This window comes from Parus major, chromosome Z (genome assembly GCF_001522545.3).
Source record: "Parus major isolate Abel chromosome Z, Parus_major1.1, whole genome shotgun sequence".
Lineage (NCBI taxonomy): Eukaryota > Metazoa > Chordata > Aves > Passeriformes > Paridae > Parus > Parus major.
This window is the reverse complement of record NC_031799.1, coordinates 28,813,789-28,832,423: the sequence shown is the minus strand read 5'-3', so window position 1 is coordinate 28,832,423 and position 18,635 is coordinate 28,813,789. Positions and strand designations below refer to the sequence as shown.

At 33.0% G+C, this 18,635-nt stretch overlaps 1 protein-coding gene across 47 annotated transcripts in view; it reads left to right on the top strand.

Moving 5' to 3' along the window:
• PTPRD (protein tyrosine phosphatase receptor type D) overlaps nucleotides 1-18,635 on the top strand; it is a 1,166,996-nt gene that overhangs the window by 466,404 nt on the left and 681,957 nt on the right. For all 47 annotated transcript variants that reach the window (XM_033520262.1, XM_015652791.3, XM_033520279.1 and 44 more), the window contains exon 5: nucleotides 12,084-12,132. The gene's annotated coding sequence lies outside the window, so the exon portion shown is untranslated. The remainder of the gene's footprint in view (nucleotides 1-12,083; nucleotides 12,133-18,635) is intronic.

Genomic DNA, 18,635 nt, shown 5'->3' with positions numbered 1-18,635 from the left:
GATAGCAATTTCATAAAAAACAATTTTTAATTTCTAGCTGTCCTCCTGAAAGTGACGATAAAAGTGATAAAAGTTTCATTCCTCTAGACTGTTGTGTGGTCATTGCAAATAAAGTGATATGTTACATGTTCAAATACAAATCAAATACAGTGATGTCCAACGTGTTGTTATTGTTTATTCACAGATGAAGAGCACACACCCATTTTATGGTACAGTCCATCATTACATATCTTTCTCCTTCAACTGATACAAGAGAATGCTAAGATGTTTTAATGCCATAAGCATTGCAGAATGATGGAATTATAAAATAATGTAGAATGATAATATGTATGAATGAAATCATGTAGAATGACATAAAAATACAATAATGTAGTTTGAAATCACAATGGAAGAGTACTGAGAAAAATATATATTAAAAATGCTTTTACTTTAGGAGTGCATTTTTTTCCTTTAAATTTGATTTGCCAAACACACCATTTTATAGTTACTCAAACACTGAAGTGCATCACCAAGATAAATATATTAAATAAAAAGTGGGGTATACAGCTAAAAGGTTTTTACCAAATATTTGCATTTTTTCCAATATTTGTAATTTTTCAGTAAAAATTAAATTCTGAGACTTATTTATAACCAAATTTTTACTTGATTTACAAAATTTTTTCTGTTAATTGCAAGAAAGCAAGCTGCGACATGAGAACAGACTGGCCTGTTTATTAACTGAGTTCTGCAAAATTGTTTTCTCACATACTTGCATGCTTTAAGTGAACCTTAGCCTTTGACATTCACATTCTGTAAAATAAACTTTCAGAAGACAAATCACTAACCCTTTTGTATTAGAACTGCATTTTTGCTTCCAAATTGGAGCTCTGAATCATTGGTTTAACTGGAAGGTGCATCAAGAAAAAAATCAAGCTGGCAGTTGTGAATAAAGGGTAGCAGTTACCTTTATACTCCCTGACTCTTGAACCCTTCTACTTTTCCCTTTAACTATTCTATTTCATTAATCTAAAACATTTATCTACAAATCTACTACTTTTATGATGTGATGTAATAAATTTTCTCTTCTATTAAAATATAAACAAAAACATTTTATCTAAATAAAGAAGAAACCAGTTCTGCAGCAATGGCTGATATTTTCAGTATTAGTTGAATTAGTTGAATATCATAAAGCAACAGTTGCTTTAGGAGTATTGCATGCCACCTGTCAATACGTAGTACAGGTATGCTGATTTTTAACAATTCTAGTTTATAAGACAAATTAAAATTTGTTTGACTCTAACAGAATTTTCAGCTGTTAAAATTATCTTTCTAGACTTCACACTAAAAAAGATTTTTACAAAAATATGCACACCTCTATGGATTGAAATGAGAAAAAAAAAGTTTCTTGATACAACCTAGGACACAACAAAAGGGATTATAAAATAAATGCATCTAGTCTCAAAATTATAAAATAAATGCATTAAAAAATAAATGCATCTGCAGTCTCAAGAGAGACTGTTTGTGGTATGCACATCTGAAACTGATTCTGGATTTTCTCATGTCCTTAGAGTTTCTATTATTTTGTTACTAGTTTGTCTTCTTATCCTAAATGATAACATAATACAGGACAGTCATAGAGTCCTTTGAAACTTTCATATTTATATATTTATTATTATTATTAATTATTATTATTTATTATTATTATTTGTTTGTTTGTTTATATTTATGTATTTATATTTACATTGCATTAGGTTTAGCATAAATCATTCTTTTAAAAGGTTAGATTTCAGTGACATTGATTTAAGTTTTTTAAAAAGAATATTGTTTCTCACTTTGCTTTTTTTTTCTTTTTTGGTGACATTTTTCTTTCTCTCTCTCTTTTGTCTTATGTAGAGTAAGTTTTCACTGAAAAGTACTTAAAGGAGCAATGGTATTGTTACTTACTGGCCTAATCAGGATTATAGTGCCATATTGACTAGGCCATGGAGGAAATGATGGGGACTCCTGAATATTCTGTTATAATGTGGCTAAACTTTGCCATGTGCTCTGTGCACCTTCAAAGAGAACGTGATCAACGGAGTAGAATCCTGTTGCAAGTAGGATTCCTGGTGCTCCCCCAAGAATACTACTGGATCCAGTCATATTCACTTGTTTCTTGATGATATGGACCAATGAATGAATAGCATTCTCAGCAACTTTGCTGGTGACATGAAACTGGGGGAAGTGGCTTGTCCACCTGGAGGCTGTATTGACATTCCATGGGACCTTGATTGTCTGGCAAGTTGTGTGGAGAAGAATTTTATGAGGTTCAACAAGGACGAGTGTAAGGTCCTGCACTTGGGGAGGAATACCAAGCACCAGTATAGGTTCAGAGCTGACCTACTGCAGGACAGCAGTTCTGCAGAGACCTGGGACTCTTGGTGGATCACAAGCTGACCAGCAGTGCCATTGTGGCCAGGATGGCCAATGGTATCCTGGGGTGTATCAGAAGGAGTGTGGACAGCAGGTTGAGGAAAATCATCCTGCCTCTCTAGTTCACAGAATGACAGAAAGACAGAATCACAGAATTGGTGATAATCACAGGTTGGAAGGGACTTCAGTGGGTCATCTGTCCAACTCAAGCAGAGTAATTTCAGAGCACATTGCACAGGAATGTGTACAGATGGTTCTTGAATATCTCCCGTGAGGGAGACCTCCACAACCTCTCTGGGCATTCTGTTCCAGTGGTCAATTACCTGCACAGTAAAGTTCTCCCTCATGTTCAGGTGGAATTTTCTGTGAATCAGTTTCTATCCACTGCTTCTTGTCCTGTTCCTTGGCACCACTGAGAACAGCCTGGTTCATCCTTTTGGCTAGCCCCTTTTAGATATCGATACACATTTTGTCTCTAAGTCATCTCAAGGCTGAACAAGATTCAGCATGAGATAAGGTCAATTGTTTTGAGCATGGTGCTAATAGTGCCAAGGTCATCCTTGTATGGGCCATTCACTGGAAAGTTGAACTCAATGGTCCTTTGTAGTTCAGGTTGCCCAGAGAGGTTTGGAGTCTCCCTCTCTAGAAACATTCAAAACCCATCTGGACACATTCCTCTGTGACTCTTCCTTTAAAGGGGAGTTGGATAATCTCCAGAGGTCCTTTCCAACTCTGTTCTGTGCTTCTGTGAAACATCAAAACTGGGCTGTTATTATAAACAAGATTAATATAGCTACATTTATAAATGGACATTATAAAGGGAAATACTACTTTTAAAAGGCTAAGCATCTTACCCCTAAATCATCTCATCAGATGACTTCTTCCTCCTTCTATGATACTGTAAATGATGTATTTTCTTAAAAATTTTTAGGTTGCAGATTTTTATTTGCTTGCAGATTTGATGAACTTTTTATTTATTTATTTATTTGGCTGGGTTTTTTTGGAGAATGGAGTCAATTTTCTGTTAGCATGAAATAACATTATAACAATTTACTGGAGTCTGTAAGTTAGGTTTTATATCTGTTATTCCCAAATTCCACCTCTAAGTTTATACTATTAATTCAGCAGGGTTTTGTGCCCCAGATCAAGTGAGACTTACTCTTTTGTTGATTTTCCCAAGTTTTTTTGTGGTGTGTCTTCTGATAAAGATGTATTTTTTTTAATAGTTAAGATTTTTCAGAGGATATTTGAAGGGTGATTTTCATCCCAGATTTGATATTTAGCATCTCTAATACACTATATTCCATAGGTTATCTGAATAAGCCAGTATCTTTAAAATTCTTTACATACATTGACTTTATAATTTTGTCAACTGCTTGGGGAAAAGATTAACCATAAATGGAAATCTATGTGATAAGACAGCACTCATAAGAATAGCCCAAGATTTGAAGAGTCAAGGATGTAGGAGTAATCTTTCTATTGGTCAATTAAAAGATTGACTACCTTATGCTGATGTTTCCTTTTTCTGCTTTATGTGCAAATTAATTAAATAGAAAAAAAAAATCTGCAAAAAAAACCAGATTAAAAATGTAATTAAAACATTATATGAAGGTGAAAACAGTTGAAAGGCAATGAAGTTTTAAATTTGCGTTAGAACAATTAATAAATCTGAGTTCCGATGACTAACATTTTTACATAATGGAAATTCTACCACAGGGTTAACTCTAAAAATTTATTCTAATTGTGTGGTACAATCTCTAAAGAAAAGCTTCAAGAACAGAATAGTATGTAAACTGAAGGCTTAGAACAAATATTAGAATTGCCTATTTTTATTTTCAAAAATCTAATTAATTAACTCAGTATAATATATAGAGGTCCTGATTCATAAACAAGTCATGCTACATGACCAGGTTACATGGTACTGTAGCTAATACCATTTCAGTCCATTATCTGAAAAAAGACATTTCTGTCATTTCCAGAGCTGCCTTTTCTCTAATAAGTGTGAGATCACAGTATGGTAACAACCTCTAACAACTGTCCATGCTAGCATTCCAGTTCACAATATTCAGTTGTATTCAGTTTTTCCATTAAGGAGGTTTCAGCAGTTATTCCTCAGTTGCAGGTTTTCAATCTGTGAGTATTTTTTAAACCAATAAAATCATTCCCAAAAATTTTAAACTGAAAAAAAAACCCCTTTAGTAGTTTCACTTCATATGTTTATGAATAAATAAAACAAAATTTATGTTCATTTGCCTGTAAAGATAATTAGCATGTTATACATTTGTTAATAAACTAATAGTCTCAAATTTAACTTCATATTAAAAAGATGGTAACATAACTGGGTATCCAGCACTTCTCGTGAATACCTGCAAGTTTGAAGACCTATACAACAACAAGAGAAAAAAAACAAAACAGTTTTTTATCTAAGTGCTGTTGGACTTCAGCCCTTTCATGTGAGAATATGTTTGACTTCACTGATTTCAATTTATTACTAAGAACTGATTCAAACATGAGAGATGTTAGAATAAACTGATATGAAACGTTCTTACTTTGAAAACTATATAGAATCTCTCCAGAAATGCTTACCTTTGTCCTCTATTTAAAATCAATAGCATGGTCATAGGCATATAAAGAAGCTTTTGTTATTATGGAATGCATTTTTACAGCATAATTTTTATAGCACAACATTTACAATTAAGAATATACATTCTTAACCCACAATACAGATTTTATAGATAATCATTTATGAAGGAATATATAACTAAAATTACAAGCCACCTGGAACTTTGACTTTAAAATTACCGATATGGTGCTGAAATCAAATGTTAATGTCAGCACAGCTTGAGGAAGATTCATACTGTTCATTAATGGTGATAATTATGAGAGAATTACATTTTCTGAAATGTTTTTTATGTTTTTGACTCTGTAAAGTCAAATTTATTTACAAACTGCTAAAACATGATCTTTTCCATGATGAGAAAAAAAGGAAATATTATATAATTACATTTTCATTAAGGGGAATGTAGGGTGTGCTATTACATTATTTTAAGCAGACCAGTAAAATGTGGATGAGCCGTAGCCACCAACTGCTTGAAAAAATTACTTTCAGTTAACAAGGAATCATTATTAATCATTTCAGCTGGAGAGTTCCACAGGGGGCTGTTTTGGCCATGTTGTTTTTCAGCATTCTAAAAGAAAAGAGATTTGAATGACAGAAGAAACCATAAGCTTTAAAAATCTGTGGCTGATGGATAGCTGGGCAGGATTGCAAATGCTCCAGAGGATAGGATTAGAATTTACAAATATCCTGGAAATCAGGCAACTTATATAAAACAAGAAGACAAGAAAAATACAAGGATGCCATGACAAAATGCACAAATTAAACAAAAATAATTGGATAGAGTGCAAAACCATAAAAATTTAACATAGCCTAATATATAATATAATTAAAATTTAATATAGCCTAACTATAAGTTTGTTACAGCATAGACAGGATTCTTAAATAAATCCCACCCTACCGCTTCTTAAACCATCAAAATTTCAGGATCTATTTAAGCATACCATAGCTCCTTTCCTGATTTCACTGTGTATCTGAGACTACTTTTAAAAACAAGTAGATAATGGGAAACTGAGGATTCATACTAGTAAAAAATAACATACTACAATATCTGTAGCTGAATATCATCAGCACTGGAATTAAAGATCATTAGTCTCGAAGTTCAGATACAACCATTCTAGCATATAAACAAAAAGAAATAGCAAAGTAATATGGCAAGAAAAATTTAGTCTGTAATAGAAATCTTTTGATAGTATTGTCATTGTAAATATGAGTTCTGTGGAAGGGATCCCGAACTCCAATGTTTTGGTGACAAAGTTGGATGAGTTTTCAGTTAAGGTTAGTACGAAGAAGAAAGGGAGAGGTAATCTATGCAAGTATGGATTATCTGCCAGAAATGTATGTGTGTTATTATTACAATCATTTCCATAAAATAATTGAATTACATATGGGTATGAATTTTTTGAATTTGATATATGAACAATAGTATTTTGTTATAAACAAGAATATGCCTCCAGGAAATTAAGGAAAAAGGGTTTATACAAGCTAATGGAATTTTTTGATTCTTCAGCAGGTCTTTTTTTGTGTCTTTTGAAGAAAGGTTATGAGATTGACAAAGGTTTTGATAAAACATTAATAGAAAAATGTTGCAAAATGTCTGTTGTTGGAATATTGCAAAAATTAAAGCCCTTGGATCAAACATAAATTTGGGAATAATTGCACTTGGCATTTTTTAAGTGAAGGGGACACAGATATGTAGTGGTTTAGGTTTGCTAATTTCGATTTCCCAGCCAATGTACCAAATAAATGTTGTGGTTTTAAAGCAGCAACTAAAAAGTCACTAAAAAATTACTTATTTCTTTGCTGTGAGATATGGGTTAGCGCATGAGCAAAACAGGCTTAAAACTTAAAAGGAACAAAGAAAGTTTATTAACAAAAACTACAAGAATAAGAAAACAGAATAAAACCTCCAGAACAACCCTTTTCTCTTCCATTACCCAACCATTCTCTTGTTCACATGACAACATAGAGACAAAAAATACTTTGGTATTTAATAGAGTCTTAATTCTTGCTATAATCTTTTCATCAGTCTTTGTAAAGAAACAGAAGTCTTCTTCTGCTAATCTATGGAGTTTTTCACAAGAAAACTATTTTTCTTCATAGCTTCATAGTTCTCTGATGCCAGCTGCCTGGAAATTCTGCCATCAGTTCTCTCCTCCCATTTCACATCACTCTGAAGTGTGTTATGGGTCAACGAGTTTAGGGATGTCATTTTTAAGGAATGAGTTATTCAAAGGCAAAAGTTCTCTTCATCTGTTTTTGTGAGCCTCCCTGGAAACAGAAGTTTTCTCTTTGCCTCTTAAAGGCCACAAATCTTCAACAACTACTTCTCTCCCTCTGTTCCAGCACCTCACAGTATCACTACTTCACCATTTGCTCAAAATCTCCACTTTTAAACACTCAATTCCTCCCAATATACTCTGTCATGAATTAAAGGAGTTTTTTCAGAACATTACTGTCTATCTCCATAGCTTTAACAGAAAAATATTTCAGCTTATTAAAGCATCTCCTTCTTTCTCTACCTCCTCTGAGGCTTAATTCCTTTCCTCGCTGACTTTGATAGTTTATAGGGTCTCTTTTACATGTTGATTACTCTCTTTCTCTGGGAAAAAAAGGATTAATCTGCATGTTTCATCTGGGTAATGAAAGGGTTAAAATCTTGCCCAGGCCTTGTAGCTGGTTCTGTTATCTCTGCCGGAGCAGCGGCTGGAGCTGTCTGCGATGACCTCTATCTTTACTCGGCAGTCTCTGGAGAAACTCAGCCACAGCAGAAACTGCAGCCGAGTCGGGGGAACCGGCCTGACCCGGCCTGGGCCTGCTCGCCTTCCCCCCTCTCTCCACGGCCTTGTCTGGCCTGGTGAGGGGGTGGGGGAGGCCAAGCTGGAGCCGGAGCCTTGTTACCGCTTCAAAAGGCCAAAACCAAAGAGATGGGAAATTCCCAGGACTTACATTTTAAGTTGGTGTTCACAGGTTGAGCTCACTTTTTAATGGTCAAAATCACTGTCAAGTCTCAGAAATAGTGAGTTATCGGTCAGAAGAAACTCCCATCAGCCTTCAGCAGTTTCAACTACCCTAGCTCCTAAAGCTAACTTTAAAGGTTCTGAACTTAATATATAACATAAACTAGGTGTTTGGGGATACAAGTGTCATAAAGTCACCCCAGGACAAGATATCAGGAAAATTACAGAGCAGTCCTAGATAAAATGCATTCCTACTGCTCATATATTAGGCTTTACTCAAATCTGTTTCCAGTGGTGAAAGAACTAGAAAACACGATAATATATGTAACTATTACCAATGCCTTTTACAATTTGCTGTTTTTCTAAAAATGTAAGAAATTGAAAAGGATCTCGAATTCATAGGATAATAGAATCATTAGATTGGAAAAGATCTCAAAGCTAATCAAGTCCAACCTTTCACCAAGCACTGCTGTGTTCACCACTAAACCATTTGCCCAAGTACAGGGGATGATATAATCCTAAAAAACCTCTTCCAGTGCCTAACTACCCTTTCAGTGAAGAAATTTTTCCTAACCTACAATCTGCCCTGATGAAATTTGAGACCATTTCTTCCTATGGTCTTGCCACCTGGGAGAATAGGCTGATCCCCTACCACACTACAATTCCCTTTTAGGCATAAGCAGAGATCAGTAGGATCCCCCCTGAGTCTCCCTTTTTCCATGAAAAAAACTAGATTACTTTAGATGTGCAAAAATAACTAGATATTGGTGTAAAAATATAATTTCCACTTAAATGGAATGTTAAAAATTTCTCTTTCATTGACTATTTGGAACACCCTTAACTTTTATCCTCCTTTTGGAAGGGATATCTCAAGATGCTACCATTGGGAGTGAAATAAGAATTTGGACAATGCTTTTCTGAAGATTGAATTTAGTTTTTCAAGTCTATTGATACTTGGTAAAACCTTTGCAAAGAAAATTAGAATTAATGGGTGATGGTAATACACACTTTTGGAATTCCTTCTGGAATTTGTCTCATATTCAACATCATAAAAGTACCAGAAATTATTTTCTATGTTGAATTATAAACAGTATTTAAAATTCAAATTGCAAAAAGACCATTGAAAACAACATTTTATTCTCTTTATTTTTTTTTCCCTGACTTGTTGAAAGGGAGGTACAATATCATTGTCCACTACTGAGTCATCACAGAGTGATAGTTACTGCCTGGTAGTTCATATGGTGCCTCAAAATAGGGGGAGTTATAAAAAGAGATTGAAAGTGCAATAGTCTACTTAGTTAACAAACACTATCAGTGTTTTTTTACTGAAGTGATAATCTCAATAGAATAAAATATTTTCATATTATAATAGTCTCTTTCTTGTTTTCTACAATTGTGATGATTTCAGGTCTGGTGAAATTTAAATAAATTTGTGAAAATAAACCTTAAAAACTTGATAATTGTTGAAGAAACCTCCTGTAACAGTGGAAACTCACTAAGCATCTAAATTATTGCTGAATAATGTCCTTGAGTTGTGTGAACAAACTTAGAAAATAAATCACGTTTCACATTAAGTAAAACCAAATTACTTCCAGGAGACAGAGTTCCTGTTCTCTTTAAAGTACAATTAATTTCTGGCAATACAATATAATGAAATATCTTATTGATATTTTCAATTTATATACATAGAAACAATAGAAATAATGTATAAAAATAGCATTTTCATCTAAACCTGAGAGTGTATAACTAAAACACCCAAGATAATTTCACAGAGCACAAAATTTTGTGAACAGAAAAAAATTGTAGCTTTTCTGGACCAATATTTTAGTTCACAGGAGGACTAAGATTATGTTTAAGGATTATTAACATATAATTTCTTGATTTTAAATACTTGGAGGCTTTCTATGTAAGGATCAGAGTGCTGCCACAATCAACTAATTTTGTAGAGAAGGTAGTAATGTAGGGGGTTTTGCACCTAATTTCTATTCTAGGTAACTTTCTTCTGCAGTTGGTTAAAACTAGAGTAAAATAGACCAGCGTAATTATCCCCACAGAAATTCAAAATAATAAAACAGGAAATAGCTGTAGTGAGCTTCAGGTTAATTTAGAGTTTTAAGACACTCTGCTTGCCAAGTATATTTAGCTTAATAGGCATATTTTCACTTGCACTGTGATTCTCCTATCAGAGTTCATATACTGCTGCTGTCCTAGGACAAGGAAAGGGAAGAGAAATACAAAATAAAAAAAAAAAAAAGTGAGAAAATTTGATTGGAGAAATAAAATAAGTTAAACTTAAATAGGAATTTTGTTGGGTTGGTTTGGGATTTTTCTCTTGTTTTATTCCCCCTAGCAAAATAGTAACAGTGTTCCATTATGACTTCTGCAGAAACAGAAAAGTCAGTTCAGCAGGTTGAGACACCTAAGACTAAAAGCATTTTTGTGGTGGAAATTCTGAGGTCTTTAATTTGGAGACATTGACACAGTTCTGCTGGGCCCAGTTGATTTTCACTGTCAGATGTTAAACTCAATCCCTAGTAAGAAAATTTAAAAGTAAAAATAACCAGAATATTTTTATATAAAGAAAGGATAAATATATATATATTTATCCTCAGGTTCTTTTTTTGAACAGGAACATAAAATACTTCAAGAAAAAAATCTGTCAATCTTTGAGCTATGAAAAAAACCCCAAACCAACAAACAAACCCAAACCCCAACAGTAATCCTTCAAAAACAAAGAAAGAAACAAAAAAACCCGAACCAATATAAAGAAAAATAAACCAATAACTAAAAAACTTCACAAAATTATTTTGTCTAATACAAACACCATGGAAAAATTGTTAGAACTTGGCAACACTGCAAGCACTGAATGGATAATCTGTTAATAGGATGTCTTGAATAATCTAAAGATTAAAGAGGCATACGTGTTTCCTCCAAAGCATGCAGATTACCATTATATCATCTAATATTCTCCATTTATATGTTAAATATTATTAGCATAAAACTAACATAAATTTTATATTATGTTTATGCATAATTTTTCTATGCATCTTTCTTTTCTTTCTGTTCAAAGAGACACATTTTTACTTTCTGTGTTTTCTAATACTTATTTACCAGATTTTAAATTTTGAGCATTAATCTTTGTTAATGTTGCATTGGAGAGAGAAAAATGCCTGTAGACAAAAAGTTGGAAAGTAATTTGCTGCAGGAAAATCAATTTTAGATTGTTCTTATTAAGCTATTGTGTAACCTCAAACCTTATTAATGGAATAACCATGGTTATAGTATTGATAATTTTAACAAATCTTAGCAATTATAAAGAAATGCATCCAGTTCCATGAAATGAATGTTAAATCAATGATGAATCATTTGTATTTGATGATCGTAAAGGAGATTTGCTGCACTAATCTGTTTTGTTCCTCTGCTTTTATAGAAAACTTTCCTTTTTTTGCATCCCCATATTTACAAACATCCATGTCCAGTCAGACTCTCTATTTATTGCTTTTACCCTGATGCACTTTCATCAGTCTCCACAAAGCATTCTGATCCCTTTCAAATATGAAAATACATCCTTTATTATTATTTCTTGATTTTTTTTTTATTTCACCCTCCTTAAAATTAAATCCTAAAATATGGTCTGATGTTTTTTATTACCTTCTGACCATTATAGTAATTTGTTTTCCAAAGGATATTTTTATGTTCAAAAAACTTCTCAAGTCATAATTTAAACTGCTGTGGTGTGCAGTCTGAACACTACCCATATGTCCCTGGAGTTTACTGGTCTCCACAGAAATTCACAAATTCTAATTTCCAGGAAAGAGCTTTAAATTGGTTTTTCTTCAAAACGCTGTTGGGGTGTAGGGAGAGGAAGATTGAACACACTTGAAAGCTTAGGCTTTTATTGGGCTGCTTTTCTGACATAAAATGTGCTTCTTTTAACATGTGCTATTTGAGATTTAAGTCAATTGATATTAATTTAAGGCATATATATGTTAATTATTTGTGGTTTTCATAAGTATCAAACAAGCATTTACTTGTTTTTTGGGTTTTTTTTTATATCTAATATCTGACTATTTATTGTCAGATATGATGGAAAGCTTTTGTTTTGTGTTTTTCAGATCTCAGGATAGAGTTGCTTTGATTGTGTTCCAAACCTGCAAGCTCAGGGTGAGTAGTAATTTTTTTATTTCTTTATCCTAAATTGGGATGGTTCTGTGAATAACTGAGCATATGATTATATTTTCTGGCATGTTAAAAAAAAGAAAGAAGTCCCACCCAGTCTGTGATAATGTCAGCCAGTAATATCAGTGATTAATTAATCTCTATTTGTTTCAAGATATTGTGAGGAAGAAGGAGGTTCTTTTCACCTACCCTGTATCAGTAAAATAAAATTGTTCATGTTTCCTTTGTTTGTTGTGTTTTAACATAGTTTGACTGAAGACATCATAGCATAACTGTACATAAATGCTCTATGTGGAATTTGAACATTTTGCATTTTGAGACTAATGTTAACATAGTCATCAAACACAGAAAGTGATGTAATTTCAGAGTGAGAGAGATAACATGAACCAAAGAGGCAATAATCTGCAAAAATGACAGAGGTTCTCCAGATGTAAGCTGCATTTCTGAACATTAAACAACTGGTGAGGAGCTGTCTTTCAGGAGTGAGTCAAGGCCAAGCAGCAGAAAAGAGTAATACTAACACGTTTCAGGTTTTATCAAAATTATTTCTACCTGCAGGATTTTTATGTTACGATGTGGGGGAGTGAGAGATAAGACAGGATAGCTGTTACATGAAAACTAAAATTACTGGGAACCTTGGTTGCCACAAATAAAATTTTATGCTTTTCAATATACTAAGTTTTTTAAGAAACATTTTTCTTAACATAAAGTCAATTTAGCAAAATACATTGATATTTAGCATGTTTGTGAAATAATTTAATAAGTAATGTAATAAAGCTATTTAGACGAACAAGCTTAAGCATGTTACCAAAATATTCTCCTGTGTTTTAAGCTTGTTTCATAATACTAGACGTAACAAAGTAAAGTGCTTGTTTCATAACAAGGGACAATATGATTAGCATTCAATTGAGATCAAACTCATGAGTAAACCTCATTTGTATAACACAAATAGCTGTCATACTGTGCATACATGGGCAGCAAATGGCACTTCTAGACAGTGGAAACCTAAACCCAGGAGAACAGATCTGTCAGCTTTGCTTTATGTTTCCAGTCACTGTGTGAAGGTAGTAGTCCTGTTTTGCCATGTGGTTACTTACGTACTGAATTAAAATATTTTAGCTTCATGGCATAGTTCAAAGGTTGCTTGTAAAAGCCTAAATTTTAAAATTTTGTATTATCAATTTATAAACAATCATGTGAAATATACTTTCTTTATATATGGGCAGCTCTGGTAGACTTTGCTTCCATTTTGTTTCTGCTGGTTTTCCATAAGGTTATTTCTTGTCCTTTTGCTCAGTCCTTCAGAATTAAATTGATCAATCACTGCTAACCCACAATTCTTTATCAGTAAGCAAATCTACTATGGTCAAAACTGTTAACTGTATAGATAATAGTGAAGTTTGTAAATTTCTGGTGGTTGAGAAAACATTGGAAGTGTTTAATAACAACACATTGAAGTCACTGTTAGAGAAGTCTCGCTATAATACTGGTAGTAATTAATATACCAGTTAATATAGTAGGTAATATAAGACTCCTGGTAACATTTTCCCCTTATGTTTTGAACTGATGCTATATAAAATACACACAAGCATATATATGTGTGTGTGTCTTGTGTATAATAAAGCTTGATTTTCAAAGAAAGAAGTATACAAAGACAAAAGTGTCTCATGGTCTGAGGAAACTTTATGCTAAAGGACCTTTATGGGTATAAATATAGGAGGCACCTAAGCTAACTGTAATAATTGATAAATATAATAAAATTATGGTAAAGTAAGGGGGAAGAGGATTTGATAGTAAAAAAAAAAAATAAATCAAATCAACCTCCCCAAATGATAAAAAACAAAAATCATTAACTTTTGTGGGAAAATTTAAAAAAAACAAAACCAGTCAAACCTTTAAAAACCCAACAAAAAATAAAAAAAAAAAACAAGCCACAAAAGCCCCAATCTGCCCCTTCTTTAAATTGTATCACTTAAGTTTAGCATAGTTGGAGCAATTAAAAAAGTAGCATCTGGTAGGGATTTAATATGCAAGAGGGCTCTTTACCAATATTACCATCTTTCCAATTTATTTAAAGTAGAAAGATAAACAATCTAATTAGTCTATTAATTCCTTGCAAGAATTAATAAATGTCAATGGTGACTATAAAACATGGGATTCTCCTCAGTATTGTTTGTAAACTGTACGTTCAGCAGATTTCTCAGAGAACTTTCTTATGTTGTTTTATTGGACTGAAATTTATATACATGACTGAAGTAGAATTTAGACTGACACAAACAGCTAGGAAGTATAAGTAGTTCTTGCAAAATCTGGATCAAAACCATGCTTTGTTAAATTAGAAGTTTAAACAAAGGTTTGTGGTATGCCTGATTTAATAATTTATTATAAAAACTGCAAAGCCAGGACACAGGTAAAGCTAAGCAATAGTAGTACTGATTTCCTAAATCTTACTATGTTGCTTTAGTTTTTTTAATAATTATATAATAAATATAAATATATATATTAGTATATAATATAATATATAATAGATATAATATATAATATATATTTATATAATAAACAATAAATAGATATGTATTGTATATAATAAACAGTAAATAGATATGTATTGTATAGTATATTATATAAATATATATTATATAAATATATATTATATATTTATATATAATATAAACATATAATAAATATAAAAATATAAAATATATAAAAATTTAAATTATATTATGTATCTATTTAAAAAATATTACCTAATAAATAAATAATTTCAACTTTCTTTTTCACTTAAGAATTTCATGATCATCCTTATGGAGATTTGAAAGAAAAAATAAAATTAACTGATACAGAACCAATGGATAAAAATAACAATTTCACTGGAAAATGAATATAAGAAACTTACCCAACCTTATGTCAAGGTCATGTCCAGGCCAGCCTGTAATGGCAGTATTTATATTTTCATACTAAATAAATTAATAACAGTTAAAAATAAGTAAATAAATCTAACTAAATGAAAGCACCCACAAAAACAAAAACATAAAGCCAGAAAGCCCTTTTTCTCTGACCTACTTCTTTTTATCATTTTTCCTAATTCTCTCATAGTTCAGTTCTTAATTTTTTAAATTCCTTTCATACACTTTATTTATTTGTTGCCTCATGTGACTAAAAAAGAAAAATAAAATTTCAGAACTATGGCAAATGTTCTCAAAAAAGCTGCATATCATCCACTTAAATTTGCAATACATTCCTTTAGAGACAAATACTAATTTCTAAAAAATGCACAATGGAAGAAAACAAAAATATCTGTTTCCGGACAGCTTGTGGATGACCTGATATGAGTCAGGAAGGAGCAGCATAACCTTCGAAAAAGGGTGTGTCTCTCCCCTTAGGATGTCAAGCAGCTGAATAAATTCTGCTAACTTTCCATAGCTGTCTTGTTCACCCTTTTGGTACTTCTTTATCAGTGAAAGCAATGGCAGGAAGGAAGTAGATGTGGAAAGTGATCTTCAGTTTTATTGTATGTTCAGCTTGTGATGTCTGTTTCTACAAGCTGACACGTATGAAAATAATTTCCATCAATCTGTGTTTGTGAAATAATGTTTCATCATCTCAGCAATATGAAAAATTTTAATTTTTTATCATTGCTTGCATTTTTATATTTTCTAGGGAACCAACAACAAACATCTATTTTTCCATTTTAAAATTAAGCTTTTTGAAGAGAGATTTTGCAGATATAATCTCAAAATTCCATTTAACATGAATTCCTATTAATATCATAAATTATTCTATATTAATTAATTTATTTATTAATATTAATAATATTTAGTACTCTTTATAATATTAATATAATTGATTAATTAATAGATATATTTTATAAGTATGCTTGCATGTTAACTGGAAACAACTTGATGCTGGTTGTATTTGGAGAACTTTACTTCTGATTATTTATTTATGTATGAATGAATGGAAACAAATAGAAACAATTATAGGCATATATATTTAAAAGCATATTAGTCTTCCTAAATGCATTCATATTTGATCCTGTACAGCTTCTGGCTATATTTTTGCTTTATAGATAGACATGTATACATGGATGCATAGAAATGTGTATTTATGCATTTCTAATGTGTAAAGTAGTATTTTCCTAAAAGCACTGTAAAAGTGCTTAACCACTTGTTCTTTTAAAGTAAATTTTAAATATAAGTGTTATAAAACAGAGAAAAGTAGTACAGCAAATTTATCTTTTAAAACTTTCATACTGGGTTCACCATCATGTGAAAAGGTATAGGTAGATATTTTGCATGCCATATCATGGTAAATTGCGAGTAAGTTCTGGGGTTCTTTTACTGTTCTTTTTTGGTTTTTTCAAAGTCATAAAAAAGTAACTCCTGCTGGAAAAAATTCTTTTTGAAAGATTAAAATGTTCTACTTAAAAATAATATTTCTTTTACTTGAAACACAAAATAATCACTAAATTAGTTTATTTATTAAGGAATAGAACCAGTGAAAGTTAACCAATTTAGATAAAATGTGAAATTGAAAAAAATAGCTTTTATACTGAAAACACTCTTTTTTAATAAGCATACTTTGAAAATATTGATTAAAAAGTTCAACCATGGCCACAGCCTAGGGCAAATTATCATTAGAATGATGATACTCAATCTTGATGATATTCACTTTTTTACTTCTGAGAATGCCATTGCACCTCTTGGGAGTATGATTATTTCTGAAATTAAGATCAGCTTTAAAAGAAAAGGTGGCTTGAATATAATTTTCAGATTGATGGATCTAAACATACAATGAGAGTAAATCTCTTCTAATGTAAACCAGAGATCCATATTATAATCCTCAGGGTTTTGCAACAGTGATTATATCTTGTTTTTTAGAAAGAACCTTGCTAATTGTCTGCTAGTAATTATTGCCCCTTGAAACTTGATTAAGATACAAGGCTTGTGGACAAGAGACAGGGCTTATCATATATATTTTCAAAATATACAAATTTGTTTGAAACTAAAGGAAGTTGAGCAAGGAAGAAACATTGGTGTTATACAGCTAAGTGGGCATCAATTTTGGATTAATTTTCTCCAGTTACATTATTTAAATGATTTGATGGGTGGCAGGCATGCGTCTCCTTGACATACTGGAAATAACTTAATGGATACTGTAGTGGGTACAATTGTCAATGGATAATTAGAGATGTTCTTAGACTGATTTTCTAAAATATCTTTGAACTTCATCAATTCACATGCATCCCATTAAACACAATTTTTCTTGGTTGCTTTCAGGACATGGGAAATGGAAGAAATATTTTGAACCCGTTACCTTGTATTTAGAAGTTGTGTCAACAGGGCCTTATGTAAGCTTAGGGTTACTCCTTTTTTACAAAGAATGTGGAATAGGAAATGTAAATTATATGTTAAAGGTAAAATTTGCTCTTTCATCCAGCCCATAACATTATAACAGAACATCTGAAACAGATAGGACTTAAAATGAAACATAGCAAGAAGCTTTCCATTTATACTAGTAGAGATTTATTAGTGGTCGAAAAGAAGAGATTTCTCCTGAAGACTAAGACATTTTTTAATGCTGCAAGACATCCTCAGGATGGCCTCCTGATCTGGTAGACAGGGACAGGGAACAGAATAGCACCCCCCTGTAATCCAGGAGAACAAAATTAGTAACCTGCTGAGCTACTTAGATGCTCCTAGGTCAATGGGCCCACACGAGATGCATCCCAGGGCAATGAGGAAGCTGTTGAAAGAGCTTACCAAGCCACTCTCCATCACTTATCATTATTCCTGGCTCACCAGGGAGGTCCCAGATGACTGGAAGCTACCCAGTGTGATCCATCCATAAGAAGGGCTGGAAGGACGCTGCAGGGAAACCACTTATTGGTCTGGACACTTAGGTGTGGCAGGGTTATGGAACAGATCACCTGGAGTGTGCTCCTCTGAAGAAGGACATGTACCACCCAATCGGTGGGCCAAGTGACATTGAGTTTAATAAGTCCAAAAGACAGGTCCTGCACTTTGGCCACAACAATCCCCTGCTGCACTACAGGCTGGGGACAGAGTGTCTGGACAGTGGCCAGGCAAAAATGGCCCTGGGGGTAGTGACAGGGAGGAGCTGAACAGGAGCCAGGAGTGCCCAGGTGGCCAAGGAGGCCAATGGCATCCTGGCCTGTGCCAGCAATGGTGTGGCCAGCAGGAGCAGGGCAGGGGTTGTCCCCCAGTACTCAGCACAGGCTAGGTTGCACCTTGGTGGCTGGAAACAGACACAGGAAAGGTGTTGATGGGCTGGAGTGTGTCCAGAGAATGGCAAGGAGGCTGGTGAAGGTTCTGGAGCACAAGTCATGTGAAGAGCAGCTGAGGGATGTTTAGCTTGAGGAAAAGAAGGTTGAGGGTAGACCTCATCACTCTCCACAACTGCCTGAAAGGAGGCTGAGGTCAGGTGGAGGTTGGCCTCCTCTCTCATGTTTAGGTTGGACATTAGGG